Below are 25,781 nucleotides of genomic sequence, written 5' to 3' on the forward strand. Positions count from 1 at the left end.
ATATGGGACTATGTGAAAAGACCAAATCCACGCCTGTTTGGTGTGGCTGAAAGTGACGAGGAGAATGGAACCAAGTTGGAAAACACTCTGCAGAATATTATCCAGGAGAACTTCTCCAACCTAGCAAGGCAGGCCAATATTCAAATTTGGAAATACAGAGAACATCACAAAGATACTCCTAGAGAAGAGCAACCCCAAGACACATAATTGTCAGATTCACCAAGGTTGAAATAAAAGAAAAATTGTTAAGGGCAGCCAGAGAGAAAGGTCGGGTTACCCACAAGGGAAGCCTATCAGACTAACAGCAGATCTCTCAGCAGAAACTCTACAAGCCAGAAGGGGGGGGGGGGCCAATATTCAACATTGTTAAGGAAAAGAATTTTCAACCCAGAATTTCATATCCAGCCAAACTAAGCTTCATAAGTGAAGGAGAAATAAAATCCTTTACAGACAAGCAAATGCTAAGAGATTTTGTCACCACCAGGCCTGCCTTACAAGAGCTCCTGGTGGCCGGGCCAGGCCGGGCCGGGGGGGCAGGGGGCGGCTTGGCCACACCGGGGGCCAGGCTTAGTGCTCACACCAGTCCGCCACCCCCAGGACATGTTCCTCATGATCTGGCGCCACAAGACCACCATCTTCATGGACGCCAAGCAGTCCAGCACAGTGTTAGAGCTGAAGCACATTGTCGAGGGCATCCTCAACCTGCCTCCTGATGAGCAGCGGCTGTACAAGGATGACCATCTTGGATGATGGCAAAACACTGGGTGAGTATGGCTTCACCAGTCAAACAGCACGGCCACAGGCCCCAGCCACAGTGGGGCTGGCCTTCCGGGCAGATGACACCTTTGAGGCCCTACGCATTGAGCCGTTCTCCAACCCCTCCAAGCTGCCTGATGTGATGAAGCCCCAGGACTCGGGAAGCAGTGCCAATGAACACGCCATGCAGTGAGGACCCCCAAGAGGCCCATTGCCCCCAATAAAAGAGATTTGGGAAAAGAAAAAGAAAGAGCTCCTGAAGGAAGCACTAAACATGGAAAGGAACACCCAATATCAGCCACTGCAAAAACATGCCAAATTGTAAAGATCATCGATGCTATGAAGAAACTGCATCAACTAACCAGGCAAAATAACCAGCTAACATCATAATGACAGGATCAAATTCACACATAACAATATTAACCTTAAATGTAAATGGGATAAATGCCACAATTAAAAGACATAGACTGGCAAATTGGATAAAGAGTCAAGACCCATCAGTGTCCTGTATTCAAGAGACCCATCTCACGTGCAGAGACACACATAGGCTCAAAATAAAGGGATGGAGGAAGATCTACCAAGCAAATGGAAAGCAAAAAAAAAAGCAGGGATTGCAATCCTGGTCTCTGATAAAACAGACTTTAAACCAACAAAGACCAAAAGAGACAAAGAAGGCCGTTACATAATGGTAAAGGGATCAATTCAACAAGAAGAGCTAATCTTCCTAAATATATATGCATCCAATACAGGAGCACCCAGATTAATAAAGTAAGTCCTTAGAGACCTAAAAAGAGACTAAGACTCCCACACAGTAATAATGCGAGACTTTAACATCCCACTGTCAATATTAGACAGATCAACGAGACAGAAGGTTAGCAAGGATATCCAGGACTTGAAATCAGCTCTGCACTAAACAGACCTAATAGACATCTACAGAACTCTCCACCCCAAATCAGCAGAATATACATTCATGTGAGCATCACATCGCACTTATTCCAAAATTGACCACATAGTTAGAAGTAAAGAACTCCTCAGCAAATGTAAAAGAACAGAAATCACAACAAACTGTCTCTCAGACCACAGTGCAATCAAATTAGAACTCAGGATTAAGAAACTCACTCAAAACCACACAACTGCATGGAAACTGAACAACCTGCTCCTGAATACTGAATACTCTGTACTACTGGGTAAATAATGAAATGAAGGTAGAAATAAAGATGTTCTTTGAAACCAGTGAGAACAAAGACACAACGTACCAGAATCTCTGGGACACAATTAAAGCAATGTGTAGAGGGAAATTTATAGCACTAAATGCCCACAAGAGAAAGCAGGAAAGATCTAGTGCCTAACATCACAGTTAAAGGAACTAGAGAAGCAAGAGCAAACAAATTCAAAAGCTAGCAGAAGGCAAGAAATAACTAAAATCAGAGCAGAACTGAAGGAGATAGAAACACAAAAAAAAACCTTCAAAAAATCAATGAATCCAGGAGCTGGATTTTTGAAAAAGTCAACAAAATTGATAGACCACTAGCAAGACTGATAAAGAAGAAAAGAGAGAAGAATCAAATAGATACAATAAAAAATGATAAAGGGGATTTCACCACCAATCCCACAGAAATACAAACTACCATCAGAAAATACTATAAACACCTCTATGCAAATAAACTAGAAAATCTAGGAGAAATGGATAAATTCCTGGACACATACACCCTCCCAAGACTAAACCAGGGAGAAATTGAATTTCTGAATAGGTCAATAACAGACTCTGAAATTGAGGCAATAATAAATAGCCTACCAACCAAAAAAAGTCCAGAACCAGACGGATTCACAGCCGAATTCTACCAGAGGTACAAAGAGGAGCTGGTACCATTCCTTCAAAAACTATTCCAATCAATAGAAAAAGAGGGAATCCTCCCTAACTCATTTTATGAGGCCAGTATCATCCTGATACCAAAGCCTGGCAGAGACACACACACACAAAAGAGACTTTTAGACCAATATCCCTGATGAACATCAATGCGAAAATCCTCAATAAAATACTGGCAAACCGAATCCAGCAGCACATCAAAAAGCTTATTCACCACGATTAAGTCGACTTCATCCCTGGGATGCAAGGCTGGTTCAACATACACAAATCAATAAACAAAATCCATCACATAAACAAAACCATAGACAAAAACCACGTGATTATCTCAATAGATGCAGAAAGGGCCTTTGACAAAATTCAACAGCCCTTCATGCTAAAAACTCTCAATAAACTAGGTATTAATAGAACGTATCTCAAAATAATAAGAGCTATTTATGACAAACCCACAGCCAATATCATACTGAATGGGCAAAAACTGAAAGCATTCCCTTTGAAAACTGGCACAAGACAGGGACGTCCTCTCTCACCATTCCTATCCAACATAGTGTTGGAAGTTCTGGCCAGGGCAATCAGGCAAGAGAAAGAAATAAAGAGTATTCAATTAGGAAAAGAGGAAGTCAAATTGTCCCTCTTAGCAGATGATATGATTGTATATTGAGAAAACCCCATCGTCTCAGCCCAAAATCTCCTTAAGCTGATAAGCAACTTCAGCATAGTCTCAGGATACAAAATCAATGTGCAAAAATCACAAGCATTGTTATACACCAATAACAGACAAACAGAGAGCCAAATCATGAGTGAACTCCCATTCACAACTACTACAAAGAGAATAAAATACCTAGGAATCCAACTTACAAGGGATGTGAAGGACCTCTTCAAGGAGAACTACAAACCACTGATCAAAGAAATAAAAGAGGACACAAACAAATGGAAGAACATTCCATGCTCATGGATAGGAAGAATCAATATTGTGAAAATGGCCATACTGCCCAAGGTAATTTATAGATTCAATGTCATCCCCATCAAGCTACCAATGACTTTCTTCACAGAATTGGAAAAAACTACTTTAAAGTTCATGTGGAAACAAAAAAGAGCCCGCATTGCCAAGACAATCCTAAGCAAAAAGAACAAAGCTGGAGGCATCACACTACCTGACTTCAGATTATACTACAAGACTACAGTAACCAAAACAGCATGTTACTGGTACTGAAACAGGTATATAGACCAATGGAACAGAACAGAGTCCTCAGAAATAACATCACATATCTACAACCATCTGATATTTGACAAACCTGACAAAAACAAGAAATAGGGAAAGGATTCCCTGTTTAATAAACGGTGCTGGGAAAACTGGCTACTCATATGTAGAAAGCTGAAAGTGGATGCCTTCCTTACACCTTATACAAAAATTAATTCAAGATGGATCAAAGACTTAAATGTAAGACCTAAAACCATAAAAACCCTAGAAGAAAACTTGGGCAATACCATTCAGGACATAGGCCTGGGCAAAGACTTCATGTCTAAAACACCAAAAGCAATGGCAACAAAAGCCAAAATTGACAAATGGGATCTAATTAAACTAAAGAACTTCTGCACAGCTAAAGAAACTACCATCAGAGTGAATAGACAACCTACAGAATGGGAGAAATTTTTTGCAATCTACCCATCTGACAAAGGGCTAATATCCAGAATCTACAAAGAACTTAAACAAATTTACAAGAAAAAAGCAAACAACCCCATCAAAAAGTGGGCAAAGGATATGAACAGATACTTCTCAAAAGAAGACATTTATGCAGCCATCAGACATATGAAAAAATGCTCATCATCACTGGTGATCAGAGAAATGCAAATCAAAACCACAATGAGATACCATCTCACACCAGTTAGAATGGCAATCATTAAAAAGTCAGGAAACAACGGATGCTGGAGAGAATGTGGAGAAATAGGAACACTTTTACACTGTTGATAGGAGTGTAAATTAGTTCAATCATTGTGGAAGCAGTGTGGCAATTCCTCAAGGATCTAGCACTAGAACTACCATTTGACCCAGAGATCTCATTACTGGGTATATACCCAAAGGATTATAAATCATGCTACTATGAAATAGGAACACTTTTACACTGTTGGTGGGAGTGTAAATTAGTTCAATCATTGTGGAAGACAGTGTGACAATTCCTCAAAGATCTAGAACTAGAACTACCATTTGACCAAGCGATCCCATTACTGAGTATATACCCAAAGGATTATAAATCATGCTACTATAAAGACACATGCACACTTATGTTTATTGCGGCACTATTAACAATAGCAAAGATTTGGAACCAACCCGAATGTCCATGAAGAATAGACTGGATTAAGAAAATATGGCACATATACACCATGGAATATTCTGCAGGCATAAAAAAAGGATGAGTTCATGTCCTTTGCAGGGACGTGGATGCAACTGGAAATCACCCTTCTGAGCAAACTATCACAAGGGCAGAAAACCAAACACCACATGTTCTCACTCATAGGTGGGAAGTGAACAATGAGAACACATGGACACAGGGCGGGGAACATTATACCTGGGGCCTGCCAGGGGGTGGGGGGCAGGGGGAGGGATAGCATTAGGAGAAACGTCTAATGTAAATGATGAGTTAATGGGTGCAGCAAACCAACATGGTACATGATTATCTATGTAACAAACCTGCACGTTGTGCACATGTACCCTAGAATTTAAAGTATAATTTTAAAAAATAAATAAATAAATAAATAAAAGACACTGGTGTTCGAGGGTTTACCTTTCAAATATCCTAATTGAACAAGTCTAAGGATAATGGCAGTTTGTGCTCATTTATGGAATTAGTAATCTTACATGAACAAGGATCTCTAAAGAATTGATCTTGTTCTCCAACAGCATAGACATTCTGTGGCACCACAGTGAATGGGATATTTAAAGTTTTCTAAAGGCATTTGATATCTGTCAGACACCAGACAAGCTGCTAACTTGAGGCATTTCACAACTTCAACATTAGATAGCTACATTCATTTCAGTGATGTCACGCCTTTGCAAAGCTAGACTTTTGCCAGTTCCTTTGATATAAATAATTAAAAAAAAAAAAAATCAGGCCAGGCGCAGTGGTTCACCCCAGTAATCCCAACACTTTGGGAGGCCAAGGTAGGTGGATCACTCGAAGTCAGGAGTTTGAGAACAGCCTGGCCAACATGGCAAAACCTTGTCTCTACTAAAAATACAAAAATTAGCTGGGCATGGTGGCACATGCCTGTAATCCCAGCTACTCAGGAGGCTGAGGCATGAGAATTGCTTGAACCCAAGAGGTGGAGGTTGCAGTGAGCCGAGATCACACCACTGCACTCCAGTCTGGGCAACACAATGAGCCCCTGTCTCAAAAAAATAATAATAATCACATAAAACTGAGTGTGGAACAAGAAATGAAGGTGGCTGTCTTGTCTGATTCCAAACTTTGAGAAGTTGCGTAGAGCCCAAGAAGTACAAGTATATTATTAGTAATTATGGTTATTTAAGAAAAAATAAAAATAAATCTTTTATTTCAATTTATGAGTTTAATAATTTTCAGATGTCTACTAAATACTATTACTTGGACCTAACTACTTAGCAAGTGAATACTCAGGGCACTATGAACTGAAAAATTTTTTAAATCTCTGCCCTATCACTTTGTCTTAAAATAAAATGTCAATTTTATGAGGCATGTATTTTACTTTACAATGTCTATTAGTAATATTACTAAGGTCTCATAGCCTAGGCAACATAGTAAGACCCCATCTGTACAAAAAAAAATTAAAAAATTAACTGGGCATGGTGGCACACACCTCTAGTTCCAGCTACTCAGGAGGCTGTGGTGAGAGGATCGCCAGATCCTGGGTGGTCAGGGCTGCAGTTAGTCATAATCATGTCACTGCACTCCAGTCTGGGTGACAGGGCAAGACCCTATTACAAAAAAAAAAAAAAGAAAAAGAAGTTATCATAATCTGTGTACAAATTATGCTATGTGTCTAAGTACACTTCGTGCTGCTATAACAACATATCTGAGAATGGGTAATTTATAAAGAATAGAAATGTATTGACTCACAGCTCTGGAGGCTGGGAAGTCCAAGAGCACGGTGTTGGCATCTGGTGAGGGCCTTCTTGCTATGTCATCCCAAGGCACAAGGCAAGAGAGTAAGAGAGGACAAGAGGGCAAGAGATCAAACTCACAGCCTCAAGTCCTTTTTAAATCATCACTAGTCCATTCATGAGGATGGGGCCTTCATGATCTAAACACTTCACATTAGGTCCTACCTCCCAAGACGGTTGCATTGGGGATTAAGTTTCCAACACATGCATTTTGAGGGACACTACATAGCGCTACATTAATAAGCATGAGACTTCTTGTGCAGTTTAAGAAGTTTATTGACTTCAACCTGATTAAACAGACTTGACGATTATGGAACGAATGTTTGCAACCCTTCATATTCATATGTTTAAGCCCTAACCCCCAACATAATGGTACTTGGAGATGGGGCCTTTGGGAGTAATTAGGTCTAGATGAGGTCATGAGGATGAGGTCCTCATAATAGGATTAGTGACCTTATGAGAAGAGACACTAAAGAGTCCTCTTTCTTTCTTTCTCGTTCTTTCCTTCTTTCTTTCTCTTTCTTTCTCTCTCTTTCTCTCTCTCTCTCCCCTTCTTCCTCTCCCTCTCTCTCCCCAGCCTTCTGCAATTCAGGAAGCAGGCCCTTAGCAGAAACTGGACACTGCTGGACCATGATTTTAGACTCCCCAGGTTCTGGAGCTCTGAGGAAAAGAGATGTCTATTGCTCAGCCACCCAGTCTGTGGCATCTTAGCATGACCTAAGAAATGACATTTTGAAGGAACAGAACAGGTAAATCACAGAGTGGGTCACTCTGAGGTAGAGGTTGAACTCAAATAAAAAGGAGGACTTTAATCAAACTGAGTTAACATTCCTTTCCTTAGATGAAGGGAAAATAAGATGGTAATAAGCAAATCTGACTAGAACCTGCCAGATGCTGTCACATGAGTGACAGGAAAAGTACAGGAAGCAAGAGTGAATTACACCTTCCCAAGTGGCATACTGTATCTCAGTTGGACATGAAGCACAGTGCCCAACACATTCTACATGCCCAAAAATATTAGTAAAATAAATGTGTAAATGAATGACCCCAGCTGGGAGGCTTAGGAAGGTATAAGAAGCATATTTGTGTGAAATACATTTTAAACAGAAAAAAATATACCATTATTAGATATTCTTTGAAAGTTATTTTGCCTTTTTTTAAAAAAACACAGATAGGGTCTCACTATGTTGCCCTGGTCTCGAACTCCTGGGCTCAAGCAATCCTCCCGCATCATCCTACCAAAGTGCTGGGATGACAGGCATGAGCCACCGCACCCAGCCGAAATATATTTTGTGATTTACCCTCAGAAGTATATATTTCTCTTAACAGTTGATTAAATACACAATGCTGTGTTTTAACAGTGTGGTCTGTGACAAACTGCAGCAGAACCATCTTGGCTTCCTGGCCCCCTCCATCGCCTCTCAAATCAGAATCAGCCTGGGAGGTCAAGAGGCCCTAGGCAACACGGGGAAACCCCATCTCTACAAAAATAAAAATAGACTGGGCGCAGTGGCTCAGGCCTGTAATCCCAACACTTTAGGAGGCTAAGGTGGGTGGATCACTTGAGGTCAGGAGTTAGAGACCAACCTGGCCAACATGGTGAAATCCCGTCTCTACTAAAAATACAAAAATTAGCCAAGCGTGGTGGCATATAGTCCCAGCTATTTGGGAGGCTAAGGCAGAAAAATCGCTAGAAACTGGGAGGTGGAGGCTGCAGTAAGCCAAGATCGTGCCACTAGACTCCAACCTCAGCAACAGAGCAAAACTGTCTCAAAAAACAATAATAAAAGTAATAAAAATAAAGTAACCAGGCATTGTGGCATGCACCTGTAATCTCAGCTGCTACTTGGGAGGCTGAGATGGGAAGATTACTTGAGCCTGGGAGGTTGAGGCGGAGGTGAGCCATAATCACATCACTGAATTCCAGCCTGAGCAACAGAGGGAAACTCTATCTCCAAAAAATAATAATAATAATTAATTAATTTTTTTCTGTGTTCTGGTAGAGCTTCAGAAATACCTAGAAAACATTTTTAAAGAAAAGCTTATTTTTATTTTTATCACCAATGAAATGTGTGCTCGTAGTAGAAAATCTAGGAAATATGGATAAGTGATAAGAGGCGAAAAATAATCAGAGATGACCACTGCTAATTTTTTGGACTATTCCTATTCAATAACTGTAGGGAGATATAAATTTTTTTAATAAAATTATAATAATATCATATATAGCATGCTGTAATCCGTTATTCTTTTCACAAGTCAATATATCTTTTTTATTTTATTTTATTTGAAGCAAGGTTTTGCTCTGTTGCCCAGGCTGGAGTTTAGTGGCACAATCACGGCTCACTGCAGCCTTGACTTCCTGGGCTCAAGTGATCCTCCTGCCTCAGCTTCCAGAGTAGCTGGAACTACAGGCACATGTCACCATGCCCAGCTACTTTTTAAACTTTTTTTTTGTAGAGATGGAGTCTCACTATTTTGCCCAGGCTAGTCTTGAACTCCTGGGCTCAAAAGATCCTCCTGCCTCGGCCTTCCAAAGTGCTGGGATTACAGGTGTGAGCCAACTCACCTAGCAATAATAGTAAAAACTTTAATTTTAAGAGTATAAATAATGGTAAATATTCTATTGGTAGTTAACTGGATCCCCAATTCTCTACGATGGAATTTTTTGCAGCAATCATGCACTTGATATTGCATTTGATTTGTAGAATTAGCATTTTTACATGGACAGAAAGCACAAAATTATAACAAATTACTCAAGAGGGGAGGTGGTTTGTTCAACTTTGAAGCATTCGCCAAAGAAAGTGTTCCCTACACATAAAAGTTAATCAGAGTGTGGACTGCAGTCTTCTGCAGTGTGTGTGTGAAAAAACCCTGTCATCAAGAAGCTCACAACTTCAGGTGAGGTGACAGAATGTCCACAGTTAAATATATTCACCAAACGTGCACAGACAGCAGAGCGCAAGCAGAGTAAAGGGTGAACGGTGAGTGAAATCAGGAAAGCTTTGTTAGAAGAGGTTAATTTGGCACTGGCCACTGCGCCCTCCCCAAGCCCTGCTCCCCTCTGAAATGTCAACAAGCACCTACCAACACTGAGATAGACAGGCCAGGTCATTATTATGGAAAAGGAAAAAGAAGTTCAAGTTTAACATCAGGAAAAGGTGAATTCCAGTCACAAGGTTTAAGGGACATTTTATATTGGCAAAATGTGTCATCCATACAGAAGATATAATCATCCCTGGTGTTTAAAAACTACTACACAGCATCCAAAAATAAAAAACAAACAAATACAAGGAAAAATTAAGACCCACTACTATTTTATGGGAGCTCTCTGTGCCCCTTGCATGGAACTTTTTGGTGTTTGTGGGGGTTTGGGATGGTAGGTTTGCTTGTTTGTTTGTTTTTGAGACAGTCTCGTTCTGTCACCCTGGCTGGAGTACAATGGTGTGATCTCGGCTCACTGCTGCCTCCACCTCCCAGGTTCTCCTGCCTCGGCCTCCCAAGTAGCTGGGATTACAGGCGAGCACCACCATACCTAGCTAACTTTTGAATTTTTCCTAGAGACAAGATTTCACCATGTTGGTCAGGCTGGTCTCAAACTCCTGACCTCCAGTGATCCACCCACCTCAGCCTCCCAAAGTGCTGAGATTACAGGCATGAGTCACTACATCCAGCTGGAATTTTTTTTTTTTTTTTCATCCTCTGCCTATGAGTTTGTTTACTATTAAGTACAAATATCTAAACTAGAAGAACTCTATCTACATACTTAGGAGTCTTGAGGTCCAACATGTATACAACCTAGGAAATATTGTTCTTAGAATACTACCTGGCTGGGGCCAGGCACGGTGGCTCACACCTATAATACCAGCACTTTGGGAGGCTGAGGTGGGCGGATCACGAAGTCAAGAGATCAAGACCATCCTGGCCAACCTGGTGAAATCCTGTCTCTACTAAAAATACAAAAATTAGCCGGGTGTGGTGGTGTGCACCTGTAACTCCAGCTACACAGGAGGCTGAGGCAGGAAAATGGCTTGAACCTGGGAGGCCGAGGTTGCAGTGAGCTGAGATCATGCCACTGCACTTCAGCCCGGGTGACAAAGTGAGACTTCATCTCAAAAAAAAAAGAAAGAAAGAAGAAAAAAAAAGAAAACTACCTGGCCAGGTGTGGTGGCTCACGTCTATAATCCCAACACTTTGGGAGGTCGAGGCAGGTGGATCACCTGAGGTCAAGAGTTCAAGACCAGCCTAATATAATGAAACCCAGTCTCTCCTAAAATTACAAAAATTAGCTGGGTGTGGTGGCATGCGCCTGTAATCCCAACTACTCGAGAGGCTGAGGCACATGAATCACTTGAACCCGGGAGGTAGAGGTTGCAGTGAGCCAAGATCATGCCATTGCACTGCAGCCTGGGCAACGAGAATGAAATTCCATCTCAAAAAAAAAAAAAAAAAAATTAGCCAGGCATGATGTCAGGTGCCTATAATCCTAGCTACTTGGGAGGCTAAGGCGGGAGAATTGCTTGAACCCCAAGGTGGAGGTGGCAGGGAGCCGAGATCGTGCCATTGTACTCCAGATGGGACAGCAAAGTGAGACTCTGTCTCAAAAAAGAAAGAAAGAAAAGAAAAAGAAAGAAAAGAGGAAAGAGAGAGAGAGAGAGAGAGAGAGAGAGAAAGAGAGAGAGAGAGAAAACTACCTTAATGGAACATAGTTTTTTTCATTTGTCATTAGGCGTATAAGGGTCAAAGGACTGTCAAGGTGAAGCCAGATATTTGCAAATTCAGCTTGTGCTCTGACATGCTTGAGATATTGAATGAACCCTAGCAGTATTCTCTTAACAGATTCAAATCAGAAGAATGAAGAAAGGAAGGAGGAAAAGAAGTCAGGAATGGAAAAAGGAAAGAGAAGAAATAAATCATCACCAAGTAGCAAGACATCATGCAAGGTGCTTTCATAAATATGAGTTCTAAATTACATGCCTGTTAAGTCAGAAATAGTCCCTCTGACATTCATCACAATGAGCAGGGCCAGATTTTTTTTAAGCCTTAAAGCTTTGAACATGATCTAATTTGTCCTCTAAATCCAGGTCTCTCTTAAACAAACGATGTCAATATTCGAGAGGGTTATGAGATCAAGATCTCTGTGTGCAGTCAAATTCCTTGTCCTGCCTCAATTCCAGAATAAATATCCAGGTATCCAGCCTTTAAATCCTTTGCAGTGAGGTTGCAGTGAGCAGGAGAATCACTTGAACCAGGAGGTGGAGGTTATAGTGAGCCAAGATCACGCCACTGCACTCCAGCCTGGGTGACAGAGTGAGACTCTGTCTCAAAAAATAAACAACAAAAAAAAAGTGTGTAGCACTTCCCCTTTTTCTCTCTCTCTCTCCTGCTCCGCCATGTGAAGATATGTCTGTGTCTACTTCCCCTTCGCCTTCCACCATGATTGTAAGTTTCCTGAGGCCTCCCGAGCCATGCTTCCTGTACAGCCTGCAGAAATGTGAGTCAATTAAACATCTTTTCATAATAAATTACCTAGTCTCAGGTAGTTTCTTATAGCAATGCAAGAATGAACTAATACACCATGTTATTTATATATTCTGAATTTGTATCAAGGGAGAATTGTTAGTTAAAAGAGACAGAGATGTTTGCCCTTTCAGAAAGTGGACATGACTGACCTCTTCACAGGTTTGAAAGACTGTGAGGCCGGGCACGGTGGCTCACACCTGTAATCTCAGCACTCTGGGAGGCCGAGGTGGGCAGATTATGAGGTCAGGAGTTCAAGACCAGCCTCGCCAATATGGTGAAACCCCGTCTCTATTAAAAATACAAAAATTAGCCGGGTGTGGTGGTACATACCTGTAGTCCCAGCTACTCGAGAGGCTAGGCAGAAGAATTGCTTGAGCCTGAGAGACGGAGGTTGCAGTGAGCCGAGACTGTGCCACTGCACTCCAGCCTGGGTGACAGAGTGAGACTCCGTCTCAAAAAAAAAAAAAAAAAAAAGAAAAGAAAAAAGAAAGAAAAGAAAGACTATAATGCTGGAGATTAGCTTTACTCGTTGTACATCCAGAGAGCAAGGCAAGGACACGGAGGTGGCAGGAGACCATGTATTAATTTATTAATTAGGACTCTTCCACAATGGAATGGGCTACCTAGTGAGATGTACCCCTTCATGGAGTGTGTTCATGCAGAAGCTGGAAGATCATTGTTCTGCCTGGATTGGAAGGATCAAATAGACCAATGGTTCCCAAGTACCTGTCCAGGTATGACAACATTTCTACTGATCAATGACAAAACAATAAAAAAATAAAGAACAAAGAACAAGGTCATGAATTTCCCTAGATTTCACTTGATTGAATTAAAAGGATTGCTCTTAATTCTAAAATTACTCAAAATTAACCTTTCCTACTTTTTCATCGGTAGCGTATCCTCTCTTCTAGGAAATGATGGTGGCAGGAGATGGTGATAGTTATTGCTTTTGCAATAAACTGACTTGGCAAAAGAAACAACAGCATCAATATGCTGACTACACCAATTTTGTCCTGTTAGTGGTTCATCAAAGTCAAATTGGGGAACTAGACTAGATGAACTCAGAGATGATCCAGTGGTTGAAGCCAAAAATGCGAGGGTCATTCTTGAGTCTTCTCCTTCTCTCCACCCAACACCCAGCCATCAGCATGTCATAATGATTCCATGTCCACAACATGTCCCCAAAGTGACCATTCTCTCCTACATGATGACCCTAGCCCCCATCGTCTCTCTCACGAGGCCTACTGCAACAGGTTCCTTACCCTACTCCCTGGTTCCACTCTTTGCCCCTTACTGTAATTCATTCTCTGCTCAGCAACTAGACCAATTTAAAATGCAAATTAGGTCATGACCTCCTCCTTGAAGCCCTCAGATAACTTCACATTCCACCTAGAACAAAATCCAAATTATTTACTATGGCCGGGCATGGTGGCTCACTCCTGTAATCCCAGCACTTTGGGAAGCTGAGGTGGGCAGATCACGAGGTCAGGAGTTCGAGGCCAGCCTGGCCAACATGGTGAAACCCCATCTCCACTAAAAATACAAAATTAGCCAGGCATGGTGATGCATGCCTGTAGTCCCAGCTACAGCCATGCACCGCCATGCTTGGGAGGTTGAGGTAGGAGAATTGCTTGAATCTGGGAGGCACAGATTGCAGTGAGCTGAGATTGCACCACTACACTCCAGCCTGGGTGACAGAGCAAGACTCTGTCTAAAAACAACACAAGGTCAGGCGCGGTGGCTCACGCCTGTAATCCCAGCACTTTGGGAGGCCGAGGTCGGCGGATCACAAGGTCAGGAGATCGAGACTATCCTGGCTAACATGGTGAAACCCTGTCTCTACTAAAACTTCAAAAAATTAGCGGGGCATGGTGGTGGGCACCTATAGTCCCAGCTACTCAGGAGGCTGAGGCAGGAGAATGGCGTGAACCCGGGAGGCAGAGCTTGCAGTGAGCCAAGATCACACCACTGCACTCCAGCCTTGGCGACAGAGTGAGACTCTGTCTCAAAAAAAAAAAAAAAGAAAAACACACACAAAAAATTCCTTACTATGACAGGAGCCCTACAAGACCTTGGCCTTGCCTCCCACTCCAGCCTCAGTTTATCCTTTTATCCCCCTTGGCCTTTCAGTCCTTCAAACACAGCAACCTGGACTCTGTTAGGACTTTGAATCGTCGTTCCTTCTTATTTGAATGCTCTTCCCCCAGGTCTTCCCAGGGTTGATTCCTCCCCCTGACCATTCTGACCTCAAATGTCACCTCCTTAGAGAAGCCTTACAAGACCATGTGACTTTAAGCAGTGCTCCCCTCTTCTTCCCCTCCCCCTGTATTTTTTTTTTTTTTTTTTTTTTTTTTTTTTTGTAGAGACAGGGTTTTACTATGTTGCCCAGCTAGAGTGCAGTGGCTAGTCACAGATTCAATCCCACTACTGATCAGCACAAGAGTTTTAACCTGCTCTGTCTCCAACTTGGGCTAGTTCACCACACCTTAGCAACTGGGTAGTCTCTGCTCACAGGAGGTCACCATATTGATGCTGAATTTAGTGTGGACATCCAATGGACATAGCACACTACAGCCCAGAACTCCTAAGCTCAAGCAGTCCTCCCCACTCAGCCTCCCACGGAGCTGGGACCACAGGTGCATGCCACTGCCCCAAGTCCCTCTTTATCAATGAGATACAGTTTTGTTCCTGTTTTCTTGTGACACATTTTTATAAAATTAAAATTGTCTTGTGTGTTTGTTTGCATGTTTCTTGCCTACCTTCCCCCAATAAGGACAGCTCCCTAATGGCAGGAGCTACATCTGCTTGCCCATTTCTGTCTTCTCAGCTAAGGGAATAGTACCTGGCAGTTGAATGAACGAATAAAAGATACTCTCCAACTCTAACTTTCCAGGACACATTTTCTCTTCCAAAATATCTTTCTATGAGCAAATACGCTTAAAGAAAGCATTACTGTATTTATTAAAGAAAAGAAAGCAGACTGGGCACAGTGGCTCACACCTGTAATCCCAGCACTTGGGAGGCTGAGTCGGGTGGATTACTTGAGGTCAGGAGTTTGAGAGTAGCCTGGCCAACATGGCGAAACCCCGTCTCTACTAAACATACAAAAATTAGCCAGGTATGGTGGTGCATGCCTGTAATCCCAGCTACTCAGAAGGCTGAGGCAGGAGAATCACTTGAACCCAGGAGGCGGAGGTTGCAGTGAGCCGAGATCATGCCACTATACTCCGGCCTGGGCGACAGAGTGGGACTCTGTCTGAAAAAAAAAGAAGCCAGTCGCGGTTTCTCATGCCTGTAATCCCAGCACTTTGGGAGGCCGAGGTGGGCAGATCACGAGGTCAGGAGTTCGAGACCAGCAGTTCGAGACCAGCCTGACCAACATGGTGAAACCCCGTCTCTACTAAAAATACAAAAATTAGCCAGGCATGGTGGCGCGTGCCTGTAATCCCAGCTACTCAGGAGGCTGAGGCAGAAGAATCACTTGAACCTGGGAGGCAGAGGTTGCAGTGAGCCGAGATCGCGCCACTGCACTGAGTGACAGAGTGAGACTCCGTCTCAAAAAAAAAAAAAGAAAAAAGAAAAAAAAGCAATATTATCTCTAGCTCTGATCCAAACCAAAATATAATTTGTGGTAATGTTGCTGTTTTGTTTTATGGTGAGATGGGGGTTGTGGTACCTTTTTCCTCTAAGAACAAGTGGAATCAATGCTCAAATAGAAGACAAATATGAGAGTTTCTCAAAAATGCTGATGTCTCCAAATGTACTCAGAGATGGACTAAGAAATGATGTAAGAATTAAAATACCTATCACAATAACTAGCATTTAGATTATTCCATTCTAGACACTGTCCTAAGCACTGTCTGCTAATTTGTTTAATCCTCACCACAACCCTGTAAGAAAGACACTATTATTATCCTCATTTTACAGGGAAGAAAAACTGATCAATTTAACTTCAAGTTACCTACAGGGAAAAAAAAATGACCAAGATGCTGATATTGTTTCTTGCACTTAATGACTTTCATTAGTTGGATCAATGCTTATTTCAATTTTTTTTCTTTCCGGTTTCTCTCGGCATGGTTGCAAAAGCGGAGAGAAGGGAAATCTTCATTCCTTTCTCATTCAAAGATTAATTCCAGTAATACATATAATCTATTATGTCCTATAATTTTTTATAATGCTGTCAATTTTTAACTTTTGTGAGACAAGTTATGCAATAAGCATAGCCAAAAAGGATGCACAAAATAAAGTGCAATAGCTACAGGAAAACGGGAAAATTATGCCCATTCCGTTTTCCATTATTGCAGTAATCTGTTGAAAAGCAGCCTCTTCAATGTGCAGAGGGTCAGGATTTTGTTGGGCAAGAACTACACAGCTGCTCCCATTCTGGCTCCAAACAAGGACCACCTGAGAGCTGACTCTGAGTGAGGCCATGGCTTCCTTTAATTGACTCTCTTCTGCCCCATTCGTTAACATATGTCACTCTACAAGACCGAGAAGGAAAGCATTCCATTTTTTTGTTTTGTTTTTTTATTATTATTCTTTAAGTTCTAAGGTACAAGTGCACAACATGCAGGTTTGTTACATATGTATACATGGAAAGCACTCCATTTTTAAAGGTGCCTCTACACTTAGAAGGATAGCCCTTAGAGTCTGGCCTGGATAACACCTTTGATGTGGCAGTGCACTGCAATATGGCGTGCTAGCACCTCTTCATCTGGAGCTCCATGGCATACGGCGGCATGCAAAAGAAAAAAAAAAAAAAGATATTCCCAGATTAACTGGCTCATCGGGTAGGAGTGACACATGCAGCAAGGTGAGAAGGGCACGGGGGATCAGCATTCAGGATGTGTGAAAGAGGCATTTTTCCATTTCTCTAACTATGAGAGACCCTCATCAAAAAAAAAAAAAAGATGAGAAGTTCCAGGCCTTGGACAAGTTCACAAAGGCTACAGTGATTGAGTGGAGGATGCTGGCGTGTCCTGTTGTCCTAAGAACAGGAGAAGCTGAGGCCACAGCTTCGCCTCTGAGCTCATGCTAAATCTGAGAGTTTAAGAACCAGCTTTCAGATCAGTTTCCAAATGGCCAAATTTAATGTATTGCCATTTAGAGCCAAGAAACAAATTCCTTTTATAGAACGCATTTGTGTTCCAGGGAGACGCCGTGCATGTCGGCTTCAAATTACTGACTGGCTTTTGCTTCCCAAGAATTCAACATGCCATTTTAAGCTTATCTCTGTCTTTTTAAAGACAATTTTCAAATTTATTTTAAAAAGTAAATGGTTAGTGCTGATGGTTGCACAACAGTATGAATGTACTTAGCACCACTGAACTATAGACACTATCTATGGCTAGACATGGGCTGGGCGCAGCGACTCATGCCTGTAATCCCAGCACTTTGGGAGGCCAAAGCAGGCAGATCACCTGAGGTCAGGAGTTCGAGACCAGCCTGGCCAACATGGCGAAACCCTGTCTCTACTAAAAATACAAAAAATTAGCCGGGTGTGGTGGCACATGCCTGTAATCCCAGCTACTTGGGGCACTGAGGCAGGAGAATTGCTTGAACCTGGGAGATGGAGGTTGCAGTGAGCCGAGGTCACCCCACTGCACTCCAGCCTGGACGATAAAACGAGACTCCATCTCAAAAAAAAAAAACAAAAAAGGCTAGAAATGGTACATTTTCTCTTATGTATATTTTACCATAATTTTAAAATGTTTTACTTGTGACAAAAAAAATAGATGGAGACATATTTGAAAGTTTCAGCTTTAACAATAAAGTGCAAAGACATTATGCTGACAATAGTAATTTTACATAAATATGTATACTTAAATATTAAATAACAAAAGAGCAAACAAGGAAGACAGTGAGTAAAACAAATCTGAAATAGTTTGCTTTCTTGCATAATGTTCCCATGGGAATCCACAACGTTCACTAAGAGAGTCAACATGGAGGTGTTTTTTAATGAAGGTTGGGTTCAAAATATTGAATACAATAAAAGGTTAATTGAGGAATAGTAATAAATCAAAAATCAAGTCTCTTAAATTTTTGATTATTTTAATTGTCTAAAATAATAGGAAATATTGTGCTTCAATTAAATTCCAAATCATTTTTTAAAATCCCTTAAAAGTTATCAGATTTGTTTGGAATCATCAATAGAACAGAAAAAAATAAAAAATAAACTCAGACTTATATAGACATTTAGTATATGGTAAAGGTGGACTTTCAAATAAGCAAAGAAAAGATAGGTTAACCAATAAATAATATTGTGACAATTGAGTAGCCATCTGAAAAATAACAATTAAAAATAAGAGATCCCTACCTAATCCTACATAAATTCTAAATTAATCAAAGATTTAAGTATAAAAAAGAAGAAACCATAAAAGTATTAAGAAGAAAACATGTTAAGTTTAAACACTATAGGAAAGAATTTTTAAAAAAAGAAAGAAAATACAGAGAAAACATGGCTGGGAGTAGTGACTCATGCCTGTTATCCCAGCACTTTGGGAGGCTGAGGAGCAGGGATCACTTGAAGTCAGGAGTTCAAGACCAGCGTGGCCAACATGGTGAAAGCCCCTCTCTACTAAATATACAAAAATCAGCTGGGTGTGGTGGTATGTACCTGTAATCTAAGCTGCTTGGGAGGCTGGGGCAGGAGAATCACTTGAACCCGGGAGGCAGAAGTTGCAGTAAGCAAAGATGGTACCACTGCACTCTAGCCTGGCCGACAGAGCGAGACTCAGTCTCAAAAATAAAAAATGAGATAAAAATAAATGCAGTGGGTTTTTTTTGTTGTTTTTTTGTTGTTGTTGTTGTTGTTTTGAGACAAAGTCTCGTTCTTGTCACAGCTGGAGCCCACATCACTGTGTTGTTTCCAACGAAATCAAGGGAGGCCTGGGCTGATCCATCAAGAGAAGAAGCTGAAGCAGTTGCGCCAGGCAAATGCGGCCAGGGCAGGCTGTGCGTCCCTTCCATCTCTCAGTGAGCCGCAGAACAGTTTAACAACCGTAAGACAGAGGGGAAGAAGTTTTGTCCTTCAGAGAGTAACAGAAAACACTTGACATGGTTCAGACCCAAAGATTTGAAAACTGAGAGCCCGGGTGCAGCAGCTCACGCCTGTAATCCCAGCACTTTGGGAGGCCAAGGCGGGCAGATCACGAGGTCAGGAGATCGAGACCAGCCTGGCTAACATGGTGAAACCCCGTCTCTACTAAAAATTTAAAAATTAGCTGGGTGTCGTGGCGGGAGCCTGTAGTCCCAGCTACTCGGGAGGCTGAGGCAGGAGAATGGCCTGAACCCAGGAGGCGGAGGTTGCAGTGAGCCGAGACCTCGCCATTGCACGCCAGCCTGGGCGACAGAGCAAAACTCTGTCTCAAAAAAAAAAAAACTGAGAAAATAATTTTTATTTCCCAGAACACTTTTGAGAGATTAGTATGCTATAATTACTGATAATGCACTGCTGTTAAGTGTATTTATGTTACTTTTTATTAGCCTACATGAAATACTGGTATACACAAGTGGAAATAAAACAACAAACTGGTTACAAGATTTTTCCCCAGCCTACCTTTCCATTCCAGCATTCCAGTCTTTTTTTTTTTTTTTTTTTTTTGAGATGGAGTCTTGCTCTGTCACCCAGACTGGAGTACAATTGCGCAATCTCGACTCACTACAACCTCCGCCTCCCGGGTTCAAGCAATTCTCCTGCCTCAGCCTCCTGAGTAGCTAGGATCATAGGCGCCCGCCACCACGCCCAGCTAATTTTTTGTAACTTTAGTAGAGATGGGGGTTTCACCATGTTGGCCAGGCTGGTCTCGAACTCCTGACCTCAGGTGATCTGCCTGCCTCAGACTCCCAAAGTGCTGGGATTACAGGCATGAGCCACCGTGCCCGGCCTGTGTCCATACTCTTAACTAATGCTGTTTGTACAAGTATTTTCACTAGAAACAACAAAATATCTGGTCAAAGAACTAATTATAGTCATGTACCACATAACAGAATTTGGGTCAATAGGGGACCGCATATATGACGGTGGTCCCATAGATTATAATACCGTATTTTTATACTGTAGCTTTCTATGCTTAGACATGTTTAGATACACAAACACGATTACCATTGTGTTACAACTGCCTACAGTATTCAGTAATGTGGTGAAACATATAAATGGTGTTCCCATAATGTTCCTATAACATGGACATGGTGATCCCATAAGATTATAATAGAGCCGGGCGCGGTGGCTCAAGCCTGTAATCCTAGCACTTTGGGAGGCCGAGACGGGCGGATCACGAGGTCAGGAGATCGAGACCATCCTGGCTAACACGGTGAAACCCCGTCTCTACTAAAAAATACAAAAAAAAAACTAGCCGGGCGCAGTGGCGGGCGCCTGTAGTCCCAGCTACTCGGGAGGCTGAGGCAGGAGAATGGCGTAAACCCGGGAGGCGGAGCTTGCAGTGAGCTGAGATCGGCCACTGCACTCCAGCCTGGGCGACAGAGCGAGACTCCGTCTCAAAAAAAAAAAAAAAGATTATAATAGAGCTGAAGACTCCGTTATAGCACAACGATGTTGTAGCACAATGCATTATTCATGTGTGTTGTGGTGATACTGGTATAAACAAACCTACTGTGCTGCCAGTAGAAACATATAGCACATATAATTATGTATAGACATCATACTTGATAATGAAGATAAATGACTATGTTACTGGTTTATGTATTTACTATAATATACTTTTTTTTTTTTTTTTCCTGAGATGGAGTCTTGCTCTGTCACCCAGGCTGGAGTGCAGTGGCGCTGTCTTGGCTCACCACAACCTTCGCCTCCCAGGTTCAAGCAATTCTTCTGCCTCAGCCTCCTGAGTAGCTGGGATTACAGGCGCATACCACCACGCCCTGCTAATTTTTGCATTTTTTAGTAGAGATGGGGTTTCACCATGTTGGTCAGGCTGGTCTCGAACTTCCGACCTTATGATCCACCCACCTTTGCCTTCCAAAGTGCTGGGATTACAGGCATGAGGCACCGCACCCGGTTATAATATACATTTTATTATTATCTTAGAGTGTACTCCTACTTGTAAAAAAATGTACTGTAAAACAGCATCAGATAGGTCCTTCAGGAAGTATTCCAGAGGAAGAATACCTTTGTTATCATAGGAGATGACAGTTCCATCCATGCATGACAGCTCCTACGGTACCCTGAAGACCTTCCAGTGACAAGGTGTGGAGGTAGAAGATGGTGATATTGGTGATTTTGACCCTCTGTAGGCCTAGGCTAATGTGTTTGTGTCTTAGTTTTTAACAAAAAAAGTTAAGAAAGTAAAAATTTTTAAATAGAAAAAAAGCTTATAGAATAAGGATATAAAGAAAGAAAATTGGCCAGGCACGCTGGCTCATGCCTGTAATTGCAGCACTTTGAAAGGCCAAGGCAGGAGGATTGCTTAAGTCCGGAGTTCAAGGCCAGCTTGGGCAGCAAGCTAAGATGCCCCCGTCATCACTATTTAATAAAATAAAAAGCAAATATTTTTGTACAGCTATACAATGTGTTTGTGTTTTAAGCAAAGTGCTATTACAAAATGGTTGAAAAAATTAAAAACTAGAAAGTTTATTATAAAGTAAAAATGTTAGACTGGGTGTGGTGGCTCATGCCTGTAATCCCAGCACTTTGGGAGGCCAAGGTGTGTGGATTGCTTGAACCCAAGAGTTCAAGACCAGCGTGGGCAACATGGTGAAACCCCAACTCTACAAAAAATACAAAAATTAGCCAGGTGTGGTGGTGCACAACTGTAATTCCAGCTACTCAGGAGACTGAGGCAGGAGGATCACCTGAACCCAGGGGGCCGAGGTTGCTGTGAGCCAAGATTGAACTACTGCTCTCCAGCCTGGGCAACAGGGCCGGATCCCGTCTCAGAAAAAAAAGAAAAAAAGTAAAGTTACAGTAAGCTAAGGTTAATTTATTATTGAAAAAAGAAGAGTATTTGTCTATGGCCATATCACCTTAACTGTAGCCAATCTCCTCTGATCTCAGAAACTAAGCCAGATCAGGCCTGATTAGTACTTGGATAGGAGAATCCTAGGACTACTGAGTGCTGGAGGCTTTAAGAGAAAGAAGAGTGGTGCTTTGTAAATTAAATTTTACATTAATAAGAATAACAATTTATTATTAATAATAGTGATTATTTGTTATTAATAATAGTAATAATTTATTAGTGGCAATAATAGTAATAACTTGTTATTATTAAATGATTTATTGTAATATATAAAGTCATTCAACTCACCCAAAACAACTTCCAGTCCTGCGAGCTCCATTCACGGTAAGTGCCCCCTCTACAGGTGTACCATTTTTTGTCTTTTACACTGTATTTTTACTGTACCTTTTCTAGTTTGGATACACAAATACCATTGCATCACAGTTGCCTACAGTATTCAGTACAGTAACATGCTATACAGGTACGTAACTATATCACAGAGCCCAGGTGTGTAGTAGTCTATACCATCTAGGTTTGTAAGCGTACCCTGTGATGTTCACACAATGACAAAATTACCTAATAACTCATTTCTTAGAACATGTCCGCATCATTAAGCAACACATGACTTTATGCACACACACTCACACACACACGTATGTACGTATGTATGTATGAATGTATAATTTAAGAAGTCAATTAACCATAACAGGCAATGGACAGTAACAGTTAAGGCCATGGGACCTGGGGTCCTGGGTTTGGAATCCCCACTCCATCACTTACTGTGTGACCTTGAGGAATTTACTTACCCTCTCTAAGCCTTAGTTATAAGACCCATGTTTAAGAAATACTACTCTTAGGGCTGGGCGCAGTGGCTCACACCTGTAATCCCAGCACTTTGGGAGGCCAAGGTGGGCAGATCACAAGGTCAGGAGATCGAGACCTGGCTAACACAGTGAAACTCTGTCTCTACTAAAAACACACACAAAAAAAAAATTAGCCAGGCATGGTGGCGGGTGCCTGTAGTCCCAGCTACTTGGGAGGCTAAGGCAGGAGAATGGTGTGAACCCAGGAGGCGGAGCTTGCAGAGCCAAGATTGCGCCACTGCACTCCAGCCTGGGCAACACAGCGAGACTCTGTCTCAAAAAAAAAGAAAAAAGAAAGAAACACTACTCTTCAGTTTATTTACTTTGTTCATCAAATATTTAGTGAGATTCAATTATCGGTCAGTGCCTGGAGAATAAGGTGAACCAGGTCCCACCTCCATAGGTGCAATGTGCAAACAGGATGTATGTACTCTAGGTACAGTCTAAGCAGGGGAGTCTAGCTCATCATCAGATAACCTTCAAATATCCAATACATATTTCCAATGAGACATGACTTTTGCAAGTGTTTTACTGGATCATTGTTGTCATGGAAATAGGATTGAGCTAATATTAATATTACCTAGCATGTGGTAAAACTATGATTATGAAGAAGATGTTATTCATGCAATTGTTTAAATTTCTGTGAAATGAGCCTATGTCCTGGATCCCTATATATATATATATTTTATATAAGTATATATATATATTTATTTTTTTGAGACAGAGTCTCACTAGAGTGCAGTGGCATAATTTTGGCTCACTGCAACCTCTGCCCCCAGGGTTCAAGCAATTCTCCTGCCTCAGCCTCCCGAGTAGCTGGGACTACAGGTGCCCACCACCAAGCCTGACTAATTTTTTTGTATTTTTAGTAGAAACAGGGTTTCACCATATTGGCCAGGCTGGTCTCAAACTCCTGACCTCATGATCCACCTGCCTCAGCCTCCCAAAGTGCTGGGATTACAGGTGTGAGCCACCGCGCCCGGCAGATCCCGAATTTTTTTATTTATTTAATTGTAGAGAAAAACCTTGTTTTTAACAAAAGCATTTCCCCTTGACTGATTAAGTACCCATATAGTCAAAATACATGGGTACTTAATCCTGGGGATTTTGCCAGGCTTTAGGCATAGCACAGGACACAAAGTCTCACTATGCATTTTATGTTTACAATGCTGTTGCTACACTCAAAATAAAAAATACAAAAATAAGGAACTGAGCTGAGTGTATAGCCACCTCAGGAGATACTTAAGATTGTTTTTATTTATTCATTTATAATAAACTTATAATCTGACTTTCTTGTGGCTTGCTTTACTAAATCAATACTCAGCAAATATTTGAGTATTTGATAAACAATATAATAAATGCTAAAATGTCGACTTGGAAGCAGGGCAAATTTGAAGATTCCAGACAACTGGTTCCCAGTTAATTGAGGTTTTAGCTGGGCGCGGTGGCTCATGCCTGTAATCCCAACACTTTGGGAGGCCGAGGCAGGCAGTTCACCTGAGGTCATGAGTTTGAAACCAGCCTGACCAACATGGTGAAACCCTGTCTCTGCTAAAAATACAAAATTAGCCAGGCGTGGTGGCAGGTGCCTGTAATCCCCCCAGAAAATGAAAACCCTTCTATCTTTGTGAAAATTATGTAAAAATGACTTCCTCTTGTTAGTGGAGCAGGCTGCCTGCCTCCCTCCTGCTGTGCAGAGCTATGTTGGACTGTAGTCATGCAGGAGCCTTTTCTACCTAGCAACCAATAAATAAAAAATTTAAACAAAAAAAACAAACCTTTGTCATTGGCCAGATCTCTATTTGGAAACAGGCATAAATTCACTAGTCTTACTTTAGCTACTAGAATTGCATCTTAGCAGAGAGAGAAGGAAAAGAACACAGCTTTTTAGAGCACATTATGCGTCTAACTAGTGTGAACTCCACAGCAGACTAGTCACAGCAGATAAGTGAAGACGAAGAAAAAGCAGTACTTAATGACACAGCACATTTACCTCTTTAATTCACAGAAACGTCTGGTGTTGTCCTAGTTCATGTAGCCCCAGGTGGGACAGGGGATAGACTTTAAAAAGCAACAACACTTTGGCTTAATATTTTGTTTAAAAACAATGTTAGGCCGGGCGCGGTGGCTCAAGCCTGTAATCCCAGCACTTTGGGAGGCCGAGATGGGTGGATCACGAGGTCAGGAGATCGAGACCATCCTGGCTAACACGATGAAACCCCATCTCTACTAAAAATACAAAAAAAAATTAGCCGGGCGTGGTGGCAGGCGCCTGTAGTCCCAGCTACTCGGGAGGCTGAGGCAGGAGAATGGCGTGAACCCAGGAGGTGGAGCTTGCAGTGAGCCAAGATAGTGCCACTGCACTCCAGCCTGGGCGACAGAGCAAGACTCCGCCTCAAAAAAAAAAAAAAAAAAAAAAAAAAAAACAATGTTAGCCAAGTGTGGTGGCAGCTCACTCCTGTAATCACAGCACTTTGGGAGGTTGAGGTGGGAGGATCACTTGAGACCAGGAGTTAGAGACCAGCCTGGGCAACATAGTGAGACCCTGTCTCTACAAACAAAAAAAAAAATTTTTTTTTAATTTAAAAGTTAGCAGGGTGTGATGGCTCATTCCTGTGGTCCCAGCTACTCGGGAGGCTGAGGTGGGAGAACTGCTTGAGCCCAGGAGTTTGAGACTGCAGTGAGCT

The 25,781-nt window shown here is 41.8% G+C and overlaps 1 pseudogene; it reads left to right on the forward strand.

Annotated features, from left to right (window-relative positions):
- The first annotated feature begins 600 nt into the window (after nt 1–600).
- LOC103236942 (elongin-B pseudogene) lies at nt 601–1,069 on the forward strand (annotated as a pseudogene).
- Nucleotides 1,070–25,781: the final 24,712 nt, after the last annotated feature.

This window comes from Chlorocebus sabaeus, chromosome 8 (assembly GCF_047675955.1).
Source record: "Chlorocebus sabaeus isolate Y175 chromosome 8, mChlSab1.0.hap1, whole genome shotgun sequence".
NCBI lineage: Eukaryota > Metazoa > Chordata > Mammalia > Primates > Cercopithecidae > Chlorocebus > Chlorocebus sabaeus.